Here is a 23,528-nt window from a genome sequence, read left to right on the forward strand (position 1 = left end):
TTTGCTGGGTACGGGAGTAAGGAGATCGGTCTGAAGTTTTTGAGGGCGGTGGGGTACGCCAAGGGTATTTTCAGGAGAAGGTTGATCTCGGTGTGTTTCCAGTCATCGGGGAAGGAGGCGGTCTCAAAAGAGCAGTTGATGATTCATCGAAGCTCGGGGCGATGATGTTGGCTGCTTCCTCTTGCTATGGGAAAGGCAGTTTTTAATATGGTAAAAGGATTTATAAAGATTCAGCCTAAGAAAAATACTGTGGACTTGAAATACGTGATCGGCCTATGGAGAGTGGCCTGACCTTGGTAACTGGCTTGCCAGATCCACATACACACCCAAATGGTGAGTCCAGACCTTGAGCATAGTTTCTTTTTTGAACCCACTTTTATTCCACCAAGGATAGGTCTGCACATATTTTTCCGTTTATGTATTATTTCAAATGGGTTGTCAGAGAGAGTTGTGAAGAAAATAGCTAATAAATTTAATCTAGGTTTTATACACCATGAGACAGTCCCCTACATAGATGCTCAATTGGAAGTAAAGGAGAGAGTGATATAGACCCAATTATACTGCAGAGACAGTCGGCAGCATTCACCTCCATGCCAGGAAATGAGGTGTGGAGAATAGAGCAGAAATGTGGCAAATAAAAAGTAGCACCAGACTTCTAGTACAGAGGTATCCCCTACGTAAATGAGAGCCGGGTGGATATGGTAGGGAGAGCACGGCAGACATTTTTACACCATTTTAATTTTTGAAGCATTCATTTTTATTCCATAAAAACCTCACCAAGATGATCGGCAGTCATCCTGGCATTATAATTACAACTAAAGCTATTTCACCTGATACCAGATTTATGACGAGTGCTTTGATTTCGCACAATGTATCACATAACCACTATTTTCCTTCTTCATAGTCAATGTTTCTGCCTGCCACACAATGTTCTGTTGCATACATAACTTTCTTTGCAGAAAGGCAATGCCTTGGCATAATGTCTCTCAAATGTAAATATAGACCGGAAAAATCCCCTCGTGAATAGGGCCCACTGGTTGTATGCCATCTGAGTGAAATGCCCCTTTCTTTCTGAAGCACTGCTTTAGCACTGACCTTTAGGGCAGCAAAGGGAATTACAGATGTGAAGGCTAATGGATATGATGTCTGCCTCCTGTCACCTAGGGTGCACCCAATTACGGTAAGCCATTTCTGTTTGTGTGAGAGTTTTAAGCATGACTTTAAACAGTTCTAAGACATTCCTTGTGTTCATTTAATCATATTCTAAATTCCTTAAGGAAACGTGATGAAAATATTATATGCTTTTCACGCTGCATCTGTCTCTTTGCGTTCTGCAAACAAAGAAGCAGAATCACTCAATTGTTCTGTAGTCCATGTCCTAAAATATTGCATTCACCTAGTTCCATGACTTTTCACAATTCTGTGTACTTCCATAGTCCAGTTCATTCAGTCTCAGATAGTCAGCCTCATGGCATGCGGCTGACTCTGAACACACACCCAACCCTGTGTCCTTACTCTGTGGTCCTCACCAGAGGCGCAGGATCACCTCCATGGAAAGCCTTTGTTCCCTCACATTTCCCTGGACTGACTTCTATCGTCCCTCAACACATTCATCCTTATCGTTCTTTCATCATTTTGTAACATGGTACATTAGTCTCCTCGTCACGCTTAAGTAGGTTAACAATTTCCAAGAAGCCTCTCCACCAACAATCACATTGATCCAATCGCTTCAGTGTTTTTCCTCCACGAGGTGGTTTAGCAGTGACTTCATATACTTACAACTGTAGCTGCGTGGGAGTATGACTGACAAAATGTATTGTGAAAGACAAGTACTTCCTTGTTTCAAATTACGGATTTATGTTCATTTAACTTGATTTTTATTGTTTGTGATGTCTGTCCCACATAACTTCGCTAGAAGGATATTTTCCAGCATATACCAGATTTATTCTGACTCAAGTTGCATAAACTTTTAACTATATATCATATCCAGTGCACAGATGTTTCAGTATTGATCGTTTGATAACTGCACTGCTTTCTGCACAGCACTGTGCCTTTTGTTAGTGTTCGTTGATGAATGTTTCATTGAAGTTATCTCTGCGTTATTATGATTGTGGCTAACCTTGCCTTTACTTGAATATACTTCACACGATCTTTCCTAACAATGTGCACTCAGAATGGCATCATTTACTAAAATGTTCACGTGTTTTTAATCACCCAAACTTGACTCAAGAATTGCATTATTCGTTTCCTTTGCACCCCTTGATCAGAGTAGAAATGAAAGAAACACTATACCATGGGAAACCATTCACCCTCAGCTCATCCAACAAGACGAGCAGCTTGTCACTGTCAGAAGCCAGGCGCAGTCCAGGATGTGCCTTCCTTTCTTCAGAGTCCTGGATTCTACAGCTATGCTGGAGTCAGCAGAAATGTCCTCAGTGCGCAGAGGGCAATCTTTGTGCACACCTAGGACATTTTATTCATATTCTACAGAAAGAAACCCATACTTTGAGGATTTGTTTCTGCAAAAACCAAGAAATGTCAAAGGACCTCCATGATATAGTGGACCATGGAACATTGCAATGTCGACAAAAGCTTTCTTGTCAGATTGGCTCGAGACATTTCAATAAAACTCATAGGGCTGTATTACAAGACGTGCCATGGAGGAGGCAACGTGCATGAGCGTCCATTTTCTTCAGCTCTTTCGAAATTGTACCAAGAAAGAAAGAAGGCATGTTTGTGCGCCCTCTTCTTTAATAAAGAAAGCGCGGGTGCGCATGGAGTGCCGGTGCTATCTTCATGGGGTGTTCCCTCATTAGCATGGGGGCGTGGCCCAAATGCAGCACAAGTTCACAAATGCCCTGCAGGCAATGCATTACTTGTAATAGAGTTCATTGGCACTCTTTGCATCCGGCATACCTCTTCAAAGGTACATGGTGGCAAACACCGGGGGAATGCAACAGTTACCTATTATGGGCCATAATGTTCAAATCCAAAGATAAACTGTACTTTTCAGACATAGAAGAAAGCCAGGGGCTTCCTGAGAGCAGTGGCATAATATACAATAATGGGGACACCATGCAAAATAGGATCAGGGTACAGAAATGTGGCACTACTGTTTAACCACAAGGATGCCATCCCAGCACTCTCCAAAATGTAATGACAATATAGTTATGGATTTCTGACAGTATTTAGAGACATTAGTATTATTTAAATCGTTCAAGTGCAAATGGCGTAGTAGAACATTTTTGCCAATCTCCGCTGCAGTTGTTTGATATTAAAGCATATTTTTGTCTTTAACTTAAATGCAAACAATCAAAAAAATTTGCCAGACACCAAAGAAAAGACAGATATACATTCACTGCTTTAAACTTTCTCAATATCTAGCTTTAGTGTTACATTTATGGTTTTTAATGGCCTGCCTCCCTCAGCACAGAAGCAGCCTTCAGGCCAAACTGAGTTACCCCAGTCTTTGGCAGTGAATTTTCATGGAAATTCCTCCTGTCAATGTGGCAAGAAAGCTGTTGTCCACATTGCAGCGTTGGGTAGTCTACTGTGTCATGGCGGTCCTCTTCGCATTTTTGAGGTTTTCAGAAACAAATCCTCAAAGTAAGTGTTTCATTCTGTTAAATAAAAAAGAAATGTCCTAAATGTGCAAAAAGATTCCCCTATGTGCATCGAGGACATTTCTGCTTTTCAGGTCTCACCTGAGCCAGCAAGCGCATGCGCTGGACGGAGAGACATTTAGTATATGGGTTTACAAAGTGCTGCTACAGCCGGCCTAGTGCTTGCGTTCACGTGAGCGTGCATGTGCGCAGCCGCCATCTGCCTCCCTTCCAGCGTGATCACTGCTGCACGCGCACCACTCGCGTGATTAACACAGAACGCGTCCGATTACTTTCGCTTTCATACACAACTTGCATGGCGTCCTCTTGTTCTTTTCTACTTCCTAATTGGATAGTGCAGGCAAGGAATCATTTCCAGAGTGCAAGTAAGCAGTGCGTGCCCCCAATAACTGCCTCTGGGGAACAAAAAGCACTCTTCCATACATCAAACAGGGATCACGCAACTACTCGAGGTCAGCTTTCTGATGACCTATGAAATCTAGCGACTGGCCTATGCACTTCTCCTTTTTCGTTCGTCTTTCTTCGGTTAAGTTCCTTCCTTTCTTTTATCACCCCCATCCCCTCTCCACGTCGCCCCTCTCCCATCCACTTGTTGCCCTGCACGTATTTTGTCTAACTACCCTGCTCATTTCTCGGCATCATGTTTCTCTACCGGGCCCATTCTCACACAGACTTCTGTCCCACTCAGCTGTGTTTGATCCATGCTGCTTGCTCACCTGACACCCTTGCCAGATTTTGCCATCACTCTACTCCATTCTATGTGGTCTTTGGCATCTTTGTCCCACTTCATTAACTCTGGTGCACTTCTTTGCCCCAAGTATTTGTCGCTGCTCCATCCTGCATGCTCGTTAGACTCCCTGCCAGGCTCTCTTATTAACTTTACCCTCAGTTTGCCTCAACCCACTCGCTGTTTCTCCATTACACACTCCATCACTGCTACAACAAATTAACCCCACGAGTGCTCCAACGTCAACTGCTCTGTGCGTTCCTGTCCTACCTTTCATAAATGTTAATAAATCATGATAAGTGGGTTTCTGCTCTTGTTACTTGTGCTCTGTGTACTTTCGATCACCGTAGTTGTTTTTACTGTTGATGCTCATGCAATGTGTGGTTCAACTTTAGCTGTTCATGTATGCACCTATCCCAGTTGTTCATGCGCCTGTCTTAGCTGCTCAGTCTACGTGTGCCCCTACGTTACCTGTTCTTGTGCAGTGCAACCCCCCCCCTAGAAGTTAGCGCCACAGATCTAGCTTCCCTTGCTCTCCGCTCCCATCTGCCCCTGCAGCCCGTTGGAGACCTAGTCCCCCTCCAGACCCACTCTTCTGGTATTTGGGAGCTTTGAGAATAGTCCGAAGGTGCGAATTTCCCCCAGGGTCTCTGAGTGCTTTGTGTGTCACGGGGAGCGGCCAAACTCTTTTTCGTGCTGCCCGTTGTGCTTTTCTGTCTCAATGGAGATGGCAGCTCGGGACCCCTGCCTGGAGAGTGGGCTTCGCTGAGCTCACTAGCATCTCCGTGCCACCAGGGTCTTAGTAATATTAACCCCCAGCAGACACAGGTTTGAGGTACTGTATTATATAGCGCCCACTCTATTTGTTAGACACTTTATTATCTATAAAACTGCAGGTGCCTTAAAGTATTCCATTCCTGGTAGCAACGACTATTCTCTGTGAGTTCCTTTACTTTTTATGGACGTGGCACATTAAATATGCAATACTTGCGTTATCGAAGAATACGGGCTTCGGTGTAACACCCTCCATGCTCAGATGTCATCGTTTTCTACCTCTTCTATCCTCGTCTGGGCCCTCTGTCAGTTGCAGGGCCCTGGTATCCACCCTAGCAACCCCCACCCCACCTTTCTGTATGATACTCGCTTGAGCTATCGTCAAGACACTTGTCCCACAGCTCTCTGCACTGTACCCATTTTAACCTTTCGTTACCAACACACAAGCACTTCCTGCAAAGACCTGTGTTTGATCTGCTTTGATACAGCAGAGTGAAGGGCTCCCTGCTTGTTTGGGTGTCAGCAGCATGTTGGTCCTCATGTGTGCTTCGGTGTCAGCAGCTTGTTGGGCCCACTGTGTGCTTGGCTATCAGCAATGTGCCAGTGGGCTCTCTGCTAGCATGGGTGTCTTCAGTGTGTCTGTGGGCTCCCTGCTTGCTTGGGTGTCAGCAGTGTGTCTGTAGGCTCTCTGCTTTCTTCGGTGTCAGCTGAGTATCCCTGGGCTCCCTGTGTGCTTGCATGTCATCAGGGTGTCCGTGGGCTCTCTGTTTACTCAGGTGTCAGCAGTGTGTCAAGCATTGGCATAGCCAATAGGTCTCGCCTTTGAGACCTTACAAGTGTTTAACCATGCAACAGTTAATGTTGTTGCACCAAGGATATTGTGCTGCAAAACTAAATACTTATAAGGTCCCAAAAGCGAGACCTATTGGTTATGCCAATGCTTGTTCTAGCATAGTTGTAGAATACAGCAATCGGAAGGAAGACGCATCCTTAAACTGGGTCTGGCTTCTGACACTGACAAGCTGATAGGCCCATGGTGGATGGGCTGAGGGTGAAGGTTTTCCCAGGCTCGTGCCAGTAGACTGTCTGTAACTGGGAACCCAGCAGTTCCACCATCAATTAATGAGATGGGCGCACTGCACGTTCTTGGAACAGTACAACCTCCAGCTTTCCGCGGATGTCATGCATGCAACAAGTTTATAATGAGAACTTTGCATCTTTAACTGCTAAAATGCAAAGAAGGTTTGAAAGGATACTTTTAAATCAATACATTACAGAACATGCTTTGTGTTACATATACTAATTTGCAGCATTTTCCCGAGAATATGTATAATGAGATCTTTTAGCTGCAAACATGATGCTTCCTGGAAATTTCTATCACTCCCTCTACTTCTTCTCTGAGCAGGCTGGCTCTTTAAAATCCGATACAGAAACAGAATGTCTCATTTGTTTCCCACTGAACTGATACTGCATATTAATTCCCATTACATCCCTAATGTCTTGTCTATGGAGGGCTCTTATATAAATGCTGACAAAGAAATGGATCACCATTGCAGAAAAATAGCTCCTTGAAGATACATGAATAAAAGCTCTTGACAGGCCGCTATAGGAGGAAGCCATAAACGCTGGTAATTAATAGCCAAGCTCACATATCTGTCAGGGTTTCTTGTTTCGCTGATGCAAGGTTCACCACGAGCACGAAGCAAATGAGTCACATAGTCACATCCTCGCCATGTTCCCAGTTAAATTGATTCATGTTGATGGAAATTACATGTTTGAAAATAAACCAAAGTTCACATATTCATAAATTAGAAAGCTGTTACTTTCAGCTGATGGGGAGCATCTCTGCTCATTGATATTCTGAATTCAGAAAAGTGAGCAAAAGCAAGGTCGATACATAGAAAAAATAATTGCGGCCCTTAAAATCATTATTATGCATTTATTATATATAAGGTACCCCTTCAATATCATAATATGTGGCCTGGCTTTTGCCTATCAAAGTGAGGTTATGTCCCTGTGTCCCTCATACCAGTGCATGTTACCGTTTCGCCAATATTTAATGGGCTCATAAAAACAATTTGTGCACCTCGATGTTTAAACGAGGACCCTTTCTCGATTCGCCGGGATACTTAGTTTAGGATTAAAAATCAAACAAAAAGTAACTTTTGAAATAATCTCGAGTCATTTGGTTGTCTTATTGTCCTGTTTTCCGTAGCAATCCCCTCTCCCACATTGAATGCTGAGAAGGAAAGTCTACGGTTTCTTAATGCCTTTCACAAATGGAAGCCGAAGCTGAATCCCCAGTTCCTCGGGGCTTATGTAGCGTGTCTTGTCACCCCGAGTGGGTCTCCAGTTGCTGTGTGGTTCGAGAGAGGTGGCGGTCAAAAAGCGAGGTCTTCGGCTGTTACCTGAACTCCCTCGGAGAGGGGGACGCGTGCAGGTGGATGGGGAGGTTGGTCCAGGACTTGGAAGTGAAGTAGGAGAAGGCGTGGCCACCACATCTGCTGCAATGGATGCGTGGGACGTGGGCTAAGGTGAGGGTGGCGGAGTGGAGCTCTCTGGTCGTTTGGTAGAAGGGTAGGTGTTTGTTGATGTAAGTGGGACCTGTTTTGTGGAGGGACTTGTAAGCGACAGTGAGGAGCTTGAAGAGGCATCTCTTCTGCAAGGGAAGCCAGTGGAGGGCTCTAAGGTGAGGGGCGATGCTGGCTCTCCTGGGAAGGTTAAGGATTAGTCTTGCTGCCGGGTTCTTGATTTTTTGGGAGGCAGTTGGGGAGTTGTTTGGTGGTTCCAGCCTAGAGGGCATTGCAGTAGTCCAGTCAGCTGGAGATGAGGGCCTGGGTTACTATCTTCCTGGTCCAGGTGGGGATCCACCGGAAGATCTTGAGGAACATGCTGGGGATGTAAAATTAAGCAGAGGAAACAGTGTTTATCTGTTGTTTCATGGTGAGCTGGGTATCCAGGATGATTCTAAGGCTGCATGCATGATCGGATGGGGTTTGGGGCAGTGAGCTGAGTGCAGAAGGCCATGAGGTGTCGTACCAAGGGGAGGGATTGTTTCAGAAAATTATGATCTCTTTCTTGTCTGAATTGACTTTTAGGCAGTTGGTTTTCATCCAAATGGAGATGCTGGTCATGGTGGTTTGGAAGTTGAATCTTGCAATGTCTGGGTTTTCTGCGAAGGATAGGATAAGCTGGGTGTCGTCGGCGTAGGAGATTATTTTGAGTCTGTGCGATGTTGGTCAGAGGTGTCATGTAGGTGTTGAAGAGGGGAGGGCTGAGGGAGGATCCATGAGGGTCACTGTTTACAATGTCTTTGGGTGTGATGGTGAAGGTTGGGAGGTGGATGCTCTGGGTTCTTCCACAGAGGAAGGAGGCGATCTAGTCGAGAGCCTCATACTGGATGTCTATGTGGTGGAGTCTGGAAATGAGGGTGTGGTGGGAGACTGTGTCGAAGGCTGCTGATAGGTCGAGAAGGATAAGGGCAGCAGAGCCGCCTTGGTTGAGGAGTCGCTAATATCATCCATGGCTTTGATCAGGGCAGTATCAGCACTGTGGTTAGGTTGGAATGCTGACTGGGAGGGATTGAGCAAGTTGTTCTCTTTGAGGAAGTTGGTAAGCTGGAGATTGATGGCGTTCTCCAAGAATTTGGCAGGGAAGGGGAGGAGCGAGATGGGTAGTAATTATTGAGTTGTTGTGGTTGGCTGTGGGTTTCTTCAGTAGGGAATTGACCTCAGCGTGCTTCCAGGCATTGGGTACGGTGACTGTAGTGATGGAGGTGTTGAGGAGTCCTGCGAGGAGGGCTCCGATGGCTTCACTTCCTAGGTTGAAGATATGATGAGGGCAAGTGTGCGAAGGGGATCTGGAGTGGATGGAGTTCATGAGAGACATGGTATCTTCCCATGAGAGTTGCTTCCGTTTGGTGATATAGTGGAGGGTGGTATCGCTAGTGGTGTGGGGGTGGGCAAGGTTGGTAGGTTGAGGGACGAAGTTGCTGTAGATGTTGGCGATCTTCTGGTGAAAGAAGTCTGCCAGTGTGTCGCAGAGGGCTTGGGAAGGTTGGATGGTGTTCTCTGTGGCAGAGGGACAGGTGAATTCACACACAATGTTGAAGAGCTCCTTGGTGTGGTTGGGGTTCACCTCAGGTGAGAGATTTTTTAGGGATTCCTGGTGCCATCTGTGGTAGCTGTTAAGGACGGCCCTGGAGAGGTTGAATCTTGTGGGGGCGTCTTGTTACGACACCAGACTCTTTCCAGTTTCTTGCAGTAGTGTTTGAGGGTCAGAAGTTTGGGGGTTAATCAGTTGGCTTGCTTGGCGGTTCTTCCCCTGGGAGTGTTATTCAAGGGGGGTGATGGCATCTGCGGTTGAAGTGATACAGTTGGAGAAATTCTGGATGTTGAGTTCGAGGGAGTCTGTGGTGGGTGGTCTGGTTTCGTTCAGGGCGGTACTCCAAAGGGGTTCGGTGACCCTGCCCCAGGTGCGATGGGGGATGGAGGGATGTCTTGTGGGGGCTTCCAGAGGGCTGTAGAAGATGAAGGGAATGATGTTGTGGTCTGTCCAGGACAGGTCAGTGGTGTAGGAGAACTTGGTGTAGTCGTTGGTGTAGAAGATGAGGTCAAGGGTGAGTCCTGCACTGTGCGTGGAGGTGATGACCAACTAAGCCAGGCCAATTATGCACATGTTTTCAAGAAGCGTGGTGGTGTTGGAGTCACCATGATTTTCGAGGTTGATGTTGAGATCTCCCATGGAGTATGTAGTGGTTGGAGTCTAACATGAGAGGAGCAATGAAGTCTGGGTTGGAATTGCAGAAGCTAGTGCAGGGCCTTGCGGTCTGTAGGCAAGGGTTCCTCCAATGGTGGCTTTGGTGTTGGGTTTGATCTGGAAGTTGAGGTATTCCATAATCAGTGTAGTGTCATCGTCCAGGGCTGAGCAGTCGAAGGGTCTTTGTGGATGATGGCCATGCCTCCACCGGGTCTGTTGAGGTGGCTGCGATGGATCATCTTTTATCCCAAGTGTGTGGCAGTGACAATGTGGGGTGCAGATGAGGGGGTGAGACAGGTTTCGGTGATGAAAATCCTGTCAGGGGTGAGTGTGGTTATGGTGTCCCAGACCTCCATGGTGTGCTTGCCCAGGGACCTGATGTTCAGTAGAGCGCAGTGGAGCAGTGGTTTTTGGAGGGTTGTTGGAACCTGATTGGAGGTTGCGTTGGTTCTGACATTGCAGGAGAAGCCGCAGTGGTGGTAGGTGAAGTCTCCTTTTGTGTAGCAGGGAGAGGCAGTACAGCAGTGGTTGTCTCATGGTTTTGATGAAAGTTTCGGGAGATTGTTAGCGGATTAGCAATGGCAGGCTGTGGACTCATGGGTCCTGGTGCTATGTGCAGTCCAGACATGGACGGGTGCAGATGGGCTTTTCTTTGACATGCCATTGGCAATCCACCGGCGCAGCGGCCTCCGTTTTTCCTCATCTTTTTTGGGACTGTCTCTATGGAATAATCTCCCTTTGAAATTTAGATGCATCACATCCACCCATCTGTTTCAGAAGAAATTGAAAACCTGGCTTTTTCCCAATAATTGATTCAGTTCTCCTCTGCTTCTCTATTTTCCACTGCCACTGTTACGGCATTTCTTGAATATGATAGTTTAGGATCCAAACTTAATATTATCATTGACAGATATATTGTTGCCTAGTGATCTCAGAAACATAGATATTCTGTGGTTAATACAATAATACGTAGATAATACGTGAACATGATGACCGGGATGGCATTGACAAATGGCTTAGCACCTTGTAACACGGGGAAGAAGGCCGAATGGATGTAACACTTTTCGTGTCCCCAGACAAAGGTGGAGCGGTGGAATGTGAGGATCTGTACAGAGGCACCTCAGAGGAACACAGATGCCTGGAAGAAGCGATGATCAGGTGAGGTAATGACCCCAGGACAGGGGCTGAGACTCCCAGAACAGTAGAGACAAATCAACATTTCATATTAAACCATGAACAAGCACTTCTCCAAAAACTCAGATGACCTCTCATGATCCAATGTAAATCACAGATCCCCACTTTGCCCATTACTGCTGATAGTGGAGGAGCTGCGCAACTGAATGTAGAATGACTGTGGTGTTTATTTAGTTGCTGATCCCAGGGTAGAAGGCAAGACTTTTCTGATTGGAAGACTGCCAGGGGAGAAACCATGCACTGTGGGAATTATTGAACACTCCTAAACCTTAGCTAGACTTTTGTCTTTTGATATGAAAGGTCAGAAGAAGACCTCAATGACTTTCACAAAGGACTATTTGCTACTTGGGAAGGAAGGGTAGAGCCCAATGCTCTAGAGGATGTCTATGTACTCCGATCAATACTTGTCTTTTCCGTATTGGAGGGAGGCATGGAGCATCTATCCTTAAGATTTGGCCAGCCTCTGACACAGGTTTTTCTTTGTGTTATATTTGGACAGCACTTGATGGTCAGATAAGTTTGGGATCAAGTGTTGGTGGGTCGCTGTGTGGCTGTGATCAGAGTTCCCAACATTACAGTTGAATGGTATAGGGGGTCTGTATTTCTTCTGGGACCCCTGACTGCCCACGATTAGGGATGAAAACCACACTGCTTTAACCCTAGGAGTACCCCCTAATCACCCTTTGACTGTCCTAGAGTGAGTGCTATATGGTACTGCCCACACATAGCATGTCCCACAACACTATCCTTAACCCTCCACACAACCATTGACACCCCACTGACTGTTCACAGATCGACTTCGAATTGGTCACCCTAATAAAGTGACTCAGAGATGTCAAATGCTACAAGACCGCTTACTCTGCCAACCCTCAATGTCAACCGCATCATACATTTAATTTAAAAGAAAGACAGCCATAACAAGCATGATATCACTTTGGTCCAAGAGACCTATCTGACCCCAACTGAATGTGATAAAGTGAAGAGGGACTGGGTGGGCCAGGTAGTTTACACATGCCCTGAGATCCACAACCCTCCTCACAGACCTCACCAATGAGCCACGGGACTAGAGGAGTGACAATACTTTACACAAATATCTCTCCTATCATTGGCATAACACTTAGATACAGAGGTGAGATGTGATTTTGCACAACTTCAAATTCAGGACTCTTATCTGATAGTGGGCTCGGGGGATTAAATCGATGTTCAGGAGGATGAGGGTGATAATTGGAGGGGAATGAAATGTGGTTATGCACCTAATTCTTGACAAATCGAGGTATCCAGATCTTGCGCATGGGGGAGACTGGAAACGCCCCTGGGACTTGTTCTCGGACTTTGCCTCAGTTGATCGAAGTAGATTAACACACCCAATCAAATAAGATTGTACTTGCACCTCGTGCTCATGCAACTCGTTGCGGCATTAACTACTTACACACATCAGAAGTTTATTATCTGGTGGCCCTTAGGATTGATTTGAAACTGCAACTCCACCACCAGGGCAATGGCTGATGAATATGTCCAGTTATAAAAACCCAGAGGACATGAAGCGCCTACTGTAAATACTTCAACCTTTTCTGGACAAGAACAGGGATTCTGTGGACTCACCCTTGATAATGTGGGGGGGCGGGGAAAGCATGTATCACAGGGCAGATGTTGTGGGAGTCTGCAATAGCATGTGATCAGAAGACTCCCACTGGATTATGCATGGCAACCCAAACCGGCCATCCTAAGAGCCATTACACAGACTAAATACAAAGGAAACAGACTAAACATGCACACTTTCTTTTACGATGCAGACACTACCAGTGGCCAGAAAATGTGGGTGACTTAGTAGCCTACCATCAAAGGGGCATAGAGATGACCCGCACTATCCTGGCCACACGCAATCAAAATGCTAATATAATGACACAAGACCGTAAGGTTCTGCAGGAATTCCACACCTCTTATTCCCACCTATATAATGCCCGAAGACCTATTGGCAGAAGGAAGGTTTCTAGACGAGTTAATGCTTCCGAGACTAGCAGCAGAGCAAACTTCTCTGCTTGATGCTGATATAATAGAGGAGGAAGTGTTAAATGCCATAGATGACACAAAGGCATGGAAAACCCCAGGGGAGGTCAGCAATCTGGCTGAATTTTATAGGATGACAAAAATTCTGGTCACTTCTGTACTATGCCGTGTATTCCAGAAAGCACTGGCAAAAGGTGCCTTGCTGATAGACGTTACCAGAGCTAGGATCCTTCTTGTACCAATACCAAACAGAGATCCATTGGAATGTGCTAATTACAGACCCATTTCTTTAATAAATGTGATTGCAAACATTCGAGCAAAGATATTGCAGGCCGCCTAAAAAATGCATTACCACTTTAGTTCACCCCAATCAAGCGGCGTTTGTACTGGGGAAAACCTCGACCAAACACATTCCCATATTCTCTGGTAGGTGAGGAACGATGATAATGACAAGGTACTCCTTGATAGAGTGGAGTAGGGGTACCTTCTCCGCACAATGGAATGGAAGGGGTTTGGACAGAAATTCCTGGCCTGGGTATACAGTATATCAAAATCTCCGAAGGAGATAGTTACATCCCCTCAGTTCCCAGTAGGGTGAGGAACAAGCATGGGATGGCCTTTATACCCACTGCTGTTCCTTCCAGCCTTGCAACCACTGGCAGTGGCTAATAGGCGAGATCAAGAAACAGAAGGCATAATAGACAGTGGCAGAAGATTCAAAGGTACATCTATATGTGGGTGATATCCTTTCAATGCTTGCCCAACTTGGAGAGAGGATAGTGGTGTTAATAAACCAATTCTCAAACTTTTCGGGCTACCTCGTTAATTTGGCAAAATGAAAGTCTCTCCATCCATGCATTCCACCACTCCAGTTTCCTTGAGGAACCAGACTTTAAATGGAAACAACACCTTAAATACTTAGGGGTACTAGTCAACAGAGGTTTGGAAAACATGGTCTAGGATAATATCAGCCTCCCAATAAATTAGATGACAGTTGATGTCCTAAGATGGCAACACATAATTTTGTCCCCATGGGAAAAGCTACAGGTAGTGAAGATAATATAGCACCCAGATTTAATTCTACTCTTGGGATGTGGCCTCTGCCGGTACCCAGGGCTCTCTTGTGCCAAATCGACAAATCCATATGCATGTTTTTAGGGGGGCGAAACCCAACCTATACAGCTTAAAACTATATGCTGCCTCCACAGCGGGGGCATAAGTTTGCCAAACATGGAGTGCTACTAGCGCACCAATTAGCCCACTCTGCATGCATAATAAAAGTGTGTAGAGAGAAGCCCTCGCAGATTCCTTTGTAAAGACACTTAACAGGGGCAGAAGGTGACCTGACAACATATACGAGATCCTGGAAGGGTTCAGACACTGGGAACCCAATTATACATTACGTGCAGATAACATGGAAATGGGTACATGTTACTGGTGAGGGGCTCGGTTTCATTACATGCAGGCTCTCCGTTATGGCACAGTGGGGCGATTAAGGTGGGGCAATCAGAGGTAAGCTGGGCAATCTGGAAGAGGTGCAATGTTAAGTGCTTGGCCGACATGTTCAAGGACAGAGCAAGCAAGTCAGTTTGAGAATTACAGGAAGACTTTGGTCTACCGTCCGCGCAGGCTGTGAGGTATACCCAATTGAAAGGTGCCCTTAGCATCACTCGGGAGGGAGACTTATAACTTGACAATCTCCCCACTTCATACAGACATTCATGTTTGGAAGCAATTTGGGGGTACCATATGGGGAATATACTCCATTATTATTGACCGTGCCTATTCCTCAGACCCAGCAAGGGGGTTATGAAGGTGGTGGGAAGACCGACTTGAAAACAGATGAAGATTGGGAGGACTTGATAACTTACCTTGACAAAGACTTGACGGAAGCAAAATTGAAATTCAGTCACTTTAAAATTCTCCACACATGGCACTGGACTCTAGTAAAGCATCACATGGCAAAACTAAGTCTGATGACATTCTGCTGGCGGTGCACCAGAGAGAGGGAACATTGTAAGCATCATATGGGAATGTGCACACTGACGGCAGATATAGGTCACCCCTGAGACAGAACTGGGAGAGCCACTGTCATTTCTGTCCCGAACTGCACTTCTCCATGATTTCTCGGGAATGCCCACTTTACCATCCCATGTGAAATGATGATTATCATCGGCATGAGCAATGGCTACAGTAGTAATTTTAAGACTCTGGAAGACACAGCATGCCCCATCCCATAAACATTGATTAGAAGGTATGTACGAAATTGCAGTCTTTAAAAGTGTCATTTATCGAAAATGATAATTGACAAAAATTTAAAGAGATTTGGGGCATCTTCTTGTCGATCTGTTTGGGAGGAGGAGGGCTTGTGGACTGGGATTGTGAAAGCACCAGGGACAACAGATTTGGATTCAACTGGGTGGGAAGGGGCGGAAGGGGTGAGGGACACCGGGGAAATGTGGGACAGCCGATTCCTGGGTTATGGTATTAGACAATACGGATGTGTTAACTCAGTATCTTATCATCTTAAGATGTACTGCTATGACATTGTTTTTGAAACGCAATAAATAATTGTTATTAAAAAAATGCCATACTTATGGCTTTAGGAATATACCTAGATGCCGCATTCCAGAAATCTTTGTCTCTCACTAATTGCAATGTCTTATGTATCATTTCATCCTGAATGTTGTCAGAATTAAATTGATATCCTGCCCATTGTCTAGTGTCTGTATATTTTAATTTGGCAGAAACCTGACTTTCTGCAATGTTGCGATATTTCTCTACCTCTATATTTGGTAAATTGTGCACTCTTGCCACAATTTGCATTTTAGAAAAGGTAAACTATTCTTCCTGAATTATTATTTTATTGCTTATTTGAATCTTTTGAACAAGGCTACCATTTAGGAATTATTTACTTTTTTTGCCAATACCATATTGACTCACAGTGTTTATCAATCTTCCTCTAAATTGGTACACACATTGCCTAATGTTTTTTTGGGCATGTTCATGTGGAAATATCTGCTTGTCTGTATTTCTTGAGTTTACAGGTTTTTCAATGTACAGTATCTCAGTAACTTTAGATTATTGAGTTCCTTTTTTGGAAATATCAGACCTGTTGGTTTATTAACAAGGATCTGGATAAACAAATGATTCTCATAAAAGCTTGTTTTTATTAATCTAGTCACATTTACAAAATTGATTGACAGGTAATAATTCTGGAAGTCTTGGAATGCTAATTCACCCTATCAAATGGTTTGATTTAATTTCTCAATTATTATTTTAGGTTGTTTTCATTTCATAAAAAGGAGCCAACTAAGCTCTCTGCTTTTTGAAAAAACATTTCATGTAAAATGCATGGCAGAGCAAAGAATAGAAATAGAAAAATAGGTACTATATTGTCTTTTATCAACGATATGCTTGCTATAAGTGTAATTGAAAGTAGATTCCATCTTTCTAGCAAACTCTCAAATTTTTTAACAAAGGGACATAGTTCAGTCTTGTAACCATCCTAGTAATTTTTGGAAATCCATTAACCCAATTGTCCTTTAGGGTTTTTATTATAGTTTGTAACTGACTAAAGAAGTTTATCTTCCTCGCATGAAATAATGGTATCTTGGTTTTGGATAGATGAATGAATGAAGGCACTTCTAAAGCGCATGCCTTTTCAAGAGTCCCTTAGTGAAGTGAATTTATTTTATAGACTCCTAGCTCTTTGAATTCTGCTATTATACTCAATGCAAGATGTGTATTAATTTGTTTGCTTTGTAGCATCAACAATATATGATCTGCATTTAGTTTGACTCTAAGTGAGGAAGGATGTATTGGTGCTGTAGATTATAATTTCTTCTAACTGCAGTGGGCAATGGTTCAATTAACATCTCAAGAATAATTGATGACATCTGAGAGCCCTAACATGTCCCTCAAGTGAAGATTTGATAATTTACATGTATTCTTTGTTGATAATTAAGATTGCCGTAGAGTCCTTTTTTAGTGAAGTGATCAGTCTTGTAATCAGGGAAAGGAATCTTATATTTTTTAGTACTTCAAGCTGGAATTCCCAACTGGCAAGATTGAAAACTATTTCTGCATCCACCTGTTAATGGTCTAATTTGTTAAGTTAATATTTTGTAACCAATATTCAGTAGTGTGATGGTTCGGAATGAATTGAAATCTAGGGAGTTCTTTCAATTTTTCAAAAACTATATCAGTACGCGTCTCTGGAAAGAATCAGGAATCTTTCCACCTGCCAAATGATATCTAATTAGTTGAGTACGCATTTATTTAGTTCTTTAATAAAGGATAATAACATTCTGTGGGAAACTGCCCTCCCCAAGTGTTTTGCGATTTCATAAACTGCTCACTGAAGTCTCTACTACCTCTTCTGTAATTAGAACTGTTAATGTTTGTGATTCATCACTGGTGAGTGGTGGATTCTTTCATTTTTATAGATATGCTTGGAGACTGACATATATATTTTAAGTTTGTAGAAAAATCTGGCCTACTTCTCCTGGGTCATTAATGATTGTGCCATTCTTAAGAGATGGACAGATTGCATTTCTAGTAGCAGATGCTTTTATGTGCCATGCCAATATTTTGCCTGTTACCTCTCTTTTCTTGCATAGTTGTTGTTCTACTCAAAGCGATTATCTATTTTTTCAGTAGGTACTCTAAAGCTTGTCATATCTAACAGCCTGAGGGTAGTCTTCCCCTAAACCTTTTTCCTTCTTCCTCTGCTTTTACTGATCTCATTTTGGTTGGCCATAGGACTCTGAACTTTACCACTACTTATCAATGCTAAAGTGATTGTGCAGTCTCCATTACACATGGTAAAATTGGCTTACACCCAATTGGCACATTTAATTTACTGCAATCCCCTAGTAAAGTGGTACAACATGCACCCAAGGCCTGTACATTCAATTAATGTGCCACCCACTTGAGCAGCCCTGTAAACGTGTCTCAGGACATCCATTGCAGCCTGTGTGTGTAGTTTAAAACTGCCATTTCAACCTGGCAAGATAACACTCTTTCCAAACCCCCCTTTTTAAGCCATATGTCAGCCCTAGAGTAGGCCCTAGACAGCCCAGAGATCAGGGTGCAGTGTATTTAAAAAGTTGGGCATGTACTTTTGAGGGTTGTCTGGGTAGTGAAAAGCTCTTAAATTCATTTTTCACTACTTTGAGGCCTTCCTCCCCCACATGATTACATCGGGTTAACTCTTTACATTTAATAGGTGCTCCCAGGCAGCAATACAAATGGAATAGGTGGTAGCAGGATAGGCTGTCTCTGACTTGCTGGGGAGAGGAGCTGCCACCTACCACACTTGCAGATCATAGAGGCTCTGCCTCAGCACTCACACAAAGGGGTTCGACACTGGTCTTTTTTGACCCCAGTCAGTCTGGGGCAAGGCCAGGGAGGTTGGAAATTCGAAACACCCCTGGGGATGGAAACATCCAGACCCTTCTCCTACTTCAAAGCTGGCACCAGGTATAAATATTGGACCCTGAGACCCAACTCTCCAGTACACCTCTGGACCTGTGGAAGACTCAAAAGGACTGATATGCTGCTCTGCAAAAAGGAATGCTACTCTGTTGCCCTGCTGCCCCTCTGCCTGATTGAAGGACTAAACCTACATCTTGAACCCAGTGCAACCAGAGTGACTTCAAAGGACAGTAGTCTGGCCTCCTGATCAGACGCCTCAGTGACTGACACACTTCAACCATTTTCAACCCCACACCGGGACCCAGTCTGCTGTGAGTTTTGTCCCCAGAGTAGTGTCACCTCAGTCCTGGACCCTTGGAAGTGTACCTGAAGGTGCTCTGCCAGCCCATCTGTGGCCCCAACAGAACTGACACAGCACAATGTATTGCTTCCCAAGACTGCGCATTGGCAGCGCAATGCATTGCCTCACAAAACTCTGCATCTGAACCACTGTGTGATGCATGCCTGACGCAGGACTTCACATTGCAGTTCGAAGCCTTCTCGGAAATGCTGCTGCTCGATTCATCCTTAATGCAGGTCCTTCCCATCAAAAGCCCCTCATCAAGGGCATCCTAGATTCATTATTACAAGTCCCACAACTTCTTTAGAGACAGCCAGGGCATGACACATCTTTGACGCAGGACTTCGCATAACAAGTACTTTATTGACAGCATCCTCGACGATCATGCAGAACTTTGCATTGCTGTCTCTCAGCATCCCTGAACCACCATCACACAATGCATCTCCTCACCAGGACCTTACATGTCCTCGGATGCACGGAGCATCCTGAACGGAGGAAATCCCAAAGCTGCACAACCCGGATTTAATGTACTTTTGCTCAGCAAACCTAACTTGGTCCCTGTATCTGGCCCACACTCCATTGCAGTCAGCCTGAACTTGTGACTTTGTCCCAGTTTAGCATGACCAGACACTGTTTTGTGGTTTTAGGCACTATTTTCACTTAAATCTTTAAAATTGAATAGCTTCCGTTTTACTGATTGGATTTTTGTCTTTTTGGTCCTAAAAAATCTAGTAAATTTTACTCGATGTAAACTGGTGTGGGATTTTTCTTGTGTTGTGTTCTCATGTTACAACTGTTTGAAGTGCTGCATGCATACTTTGCACATTGCCTCTAAGTGAAACCTGACTGCATTTGTGCCAGGCTACTAGAGGGCTAAGCACAGATTAATTTGGGTTTGCCTGTGTTTTAAGCTGATAGAGATTGTGGTTCCTGCTTGAACAGGGCTTCCCCCCTCAACCAGTAACCCATTTTGCAACAAAGCTAATTTTTAGCTTGTTTCCATTGCAGTAATTGTGCACTTGCAATTTGTAAACATAAATATTTCACTGCCTCCTTTATTTTAACATTACGATTCTGATATTTTAGGTTATTCTGTTTCTGATTCTACAGTTGATGTGGGATGAGTTTGCCTCTTGTAGTGGATCTTTTCATGAACAACTAGATTAAAAATCTAATAAAAAATAGAATTAGAGACCATTTGTATAAAATAAGCACACAGCAGCACAAGTCACCAGGAATCTTTATAGCTGAATGCCTTTTATGACTCTAATAAAATTCCAAGGAGACTCCTATGATTCCTCGTGGTCTCAACACAAGTACAGTGCCTCTGCCAGGATTCTATATAGGGGAATTAATTTGGAAATTCTTGAGGTCGTTTTGAGAATTCATGATGTAAGTGAAATAACATCCCTTTTCAGGAGAGGAATGTTGAACAGATGTTCATAAGGTAGCCATCTGCATACTACAAGCATTGCAATGCCTAAATCCAATGGTTGCTTTGTGTAGAGTGTGCTAAAGGAATGTAGTGAAACAAAGGTCTTGTTGCAGAATACTCTGGAATTTGTTGAAACAAATTTCCATAGATGAATTTGCTTTTTAAAGCTGCAATCACACTAACAAATTTTCAGAGACAAGTGAAGTCTGAAATGATTTACGGGGGAGAATTAAGACAAAGAATATAATAGAAGTCCTCCAAAAGGTTGATCGTCAGGACTAGACAGGATACTTCTTGAGTTACAATTGACCTATGAAGCCTACCTGGCACTGCGTCTCCTGCAACTGTTGCAATTGGCATATATCTCCCATCCTCCCTTTAGGAAACCCAGGTAGGGCAAATCCCAAAGGCAGGGCCACAATCCCTCCATTCCCCCCTCTTACAGACTGATCTCCTTCCTCTCATCAGACTACAAAATTCTCAGCAAAATAATCAACAACCATATCCTCCCTATCCTACCTGAACTGATCAGGTGTATCCCCTGCCGCAATACCTCATTAAATATACATCTATATGTGGTTATGGAAGTTGCCCTCAAATCTTGGCCCAATGCGGTCTCCATTTCTCCTGACCTGGAACATGCCTTCGACCCACTAAACTGAGATGTTCTGAGCCCTCCAGTAATATGGCTTTGCCTTTAATTCCTAGGATAGAGCAGACTCTCTATTCCAGCCCCAGTGCCAGCGCCAGGACCAGCAGCCACATCTCAGAGGCCTATCCCATATCTAGAGGCACCCAACAGGGCTGCCCCCATACCTGTTATTATTCGTGTTAGCACTTGAATACCATGTGGCATTGTTGCAAACTGGTGCCCGGTACTGGGGCAATTTATCTGGGACTCCAGATGCATGTTGTCGTCTTGTATGCATACGACATGATCCTCTACTTCCTTGACATCTACGGAGATGCATCAGACTCAACCTACTTCAATTCTGAATCCCTTTGGCGAGATCTCAGGCCTTAAAGTTAATTATGCCAAGCCCTTGTTTTCCAGTTTACTGAGCATCTCCCAGCTTATAGGATCCACCTGGGACTGAGAACCTAGCCTGGGCTTTGCAGACGTTTAAATATATAGAGTTTGAAATATATAGCAAAGAGGTTGACCTTCTAGAGGGAAACCGGTCCTAGGATGCTTGTTTCCAGTCCAGGGAGGACCTGGCCTGGCAGTTCGGGCTGGACTGTTCCCATGGGGCACAGGGTCAAGACTGATTTGCATATGGCTGGGTCCAAACTGGAATGGCATGGTGAGCAAAAAAACAATGGATTTAGGCCCAGATCTCTGTCCTGGGGTGAATGTATGACATTGTTCTGCATTCTGTCCATCAACAGTTCTTTTCGCATTTGTCACCCCGAGTGGGACGGGTATGCTCAGACGTGAGTCCCATGCTCTCCATGCCACTGGAATCAAGCTATCCTGGCTGAAGAGGGGTGAAACCCCGAAACCGGTCCTAGGATGCTTGTTTCCAGTCCAGGGAGGACCTGGCCTGGCAGTTCGGGCTGGACTGTTCCCATGGGGCACAGGGTCAAGACTGATTTGCATATGGCTGGGTCCAAACTGGAATGGCATGGTGAGCAAAAACACAATGGATTTAGGCCCAGATCTCTGTCCTGGGGTGAATGTATGACATTGTTCTGCATTCTGTCCATTAACAGTTCTTTTTGCGGGAAACCTAAGTCAAACATTGAAGTCCTTGAGGTCCCAAATCTACTTCTGGACAACTCTCACATGGATGCACCCTTCATCACCTGGATTAATTTTTTCTTGACCTGATCTGGGACACAGGCAGGAAAAAAGTTGTGTTATGTACACTGCAGTACCCTCCCACTGAACTCCAAATTTCACACACTATTACCAAGTGGCCCAACTCCAATGGGTGGCCCTCTGGCTGAGGGGCCATCTCATTGACAAGTCGGGGGTCCCGTGGGGTAGCATCCGTGATGGTCATATGCTAATCTTGCTACTCCCGGCCCATCCAACAAGGAGCCCCTACCCACTTCTTTTACGCAGGGTCCAAAAATGGCAACAAAGGTTTTCCCAGGAGCCAGAAACATTTAAATTACTTTCCATCATTACTGCTCTGAGAACTTTTTTTGGGGACCATATCCTTGGTTGCCACCAGTTGGAGGTATGGGAGGAAACTGGCATCACAACATTCATTGACCTCTTCACCGAATGTACGTTAAAGACTTTTCAGGAGCTCCAAGACCTCCACAGATTGCTCGAGGGAGCATTCATGACATATGAGGAGCTCAGGGTAGCACTGCAACAATACTAGGATGTTCAGGGTCTGGAACCTTGCCAAAACCTGTTACTGGGCGCATTACACTCAATAGAACATAGCACATTTATGACATGAGGGCACCTTTGGTCTGGATGAGGGGAATCTTTGAGACAACCATTCCAAGACTCTGAGTGGCTAAATACCCTAGAGTACCCAAGAAAGATTTCTTGCAACAACCTTTTTGAAGCACATACAATTCTGAATCTTAAAGAGAGCCTACCTGACCCCCTCCACCATATATACCTTTCAGTCACAGACAAATGCACCCACTGCAGATCAGACTAGGCGAATATGATCCACATGTGACACGATTCTTCTGGACATTTCCTGGACACAGGTCAGGAGAAGCTTGACATGGCATATCAGTGTCCGCTAGGACAGTGCCCCCACCCCAAAACAGGTAACCCCCAGATAACCCCCAGAACTCGCTTAATAGACCATGCTCTACTCCTGTCCACGCGGTAGTAGTGATGAAATGGAAATCTGAGGTGCCCACCTTGATCTCGCTTTGGTGAACAGAGGTCCTTAAATGGGTGCAAGTGGATACTGCAGCCCTACCATGAGACACAAAGAGAGGGCTATGAAAATATCCCATAGAAACCTGCTGGGGCACAATCCTAAAGAACTTCACAACACACTAGAGATGACACCCAATCACCCTAGCTTTCTCAGCGCAAACCTGCGCCTACTCTCCCTTACACGCAGAACCCCCATCCCTGGAACCGGATCCCTTCCCTGCTGCCCCATAACATTCCCTTCAATGCAAGGCCCTGCAAACAGATCTGAACATCATAGACTGCCCTGTATTAAACCACTAATCTGGTGACTCTTCAGGGCTGGTGAGGTAGTTTTCTTTACATTTCTCCTACCATTATAGGGATTGACAAGA

General features: G+C 44.6%; 1 protein-coding gene across 4 annotated transcripts in view; it reads right to left on the reverse strand.

Moving 5' to 3' along the window:
* LOC146855301 (synaptotagmin-1) overlaps positions 1-23,528 on the reverse strand; it is a 4,118,085-nt gene that overhangs the window by 2,425,232 nt on the left and 1,669,325 nt on the right. The window lies entirely within an intron of this gene.

Source organism: Triturus cristatus, chromosome 4_1 (assembly GCF_964204655.1).
Source record: "Triturus cristatus chromosome 4_1, aTriCri1.1, whole genome shotgun sequence".
Classification (NCBI taxonomy): domain Eukaryota; kingdom Metazoa; phylum Chordata; class Amphibia; order Caudata; family Salamandridae; genus Triturus; species Triturus cristatus.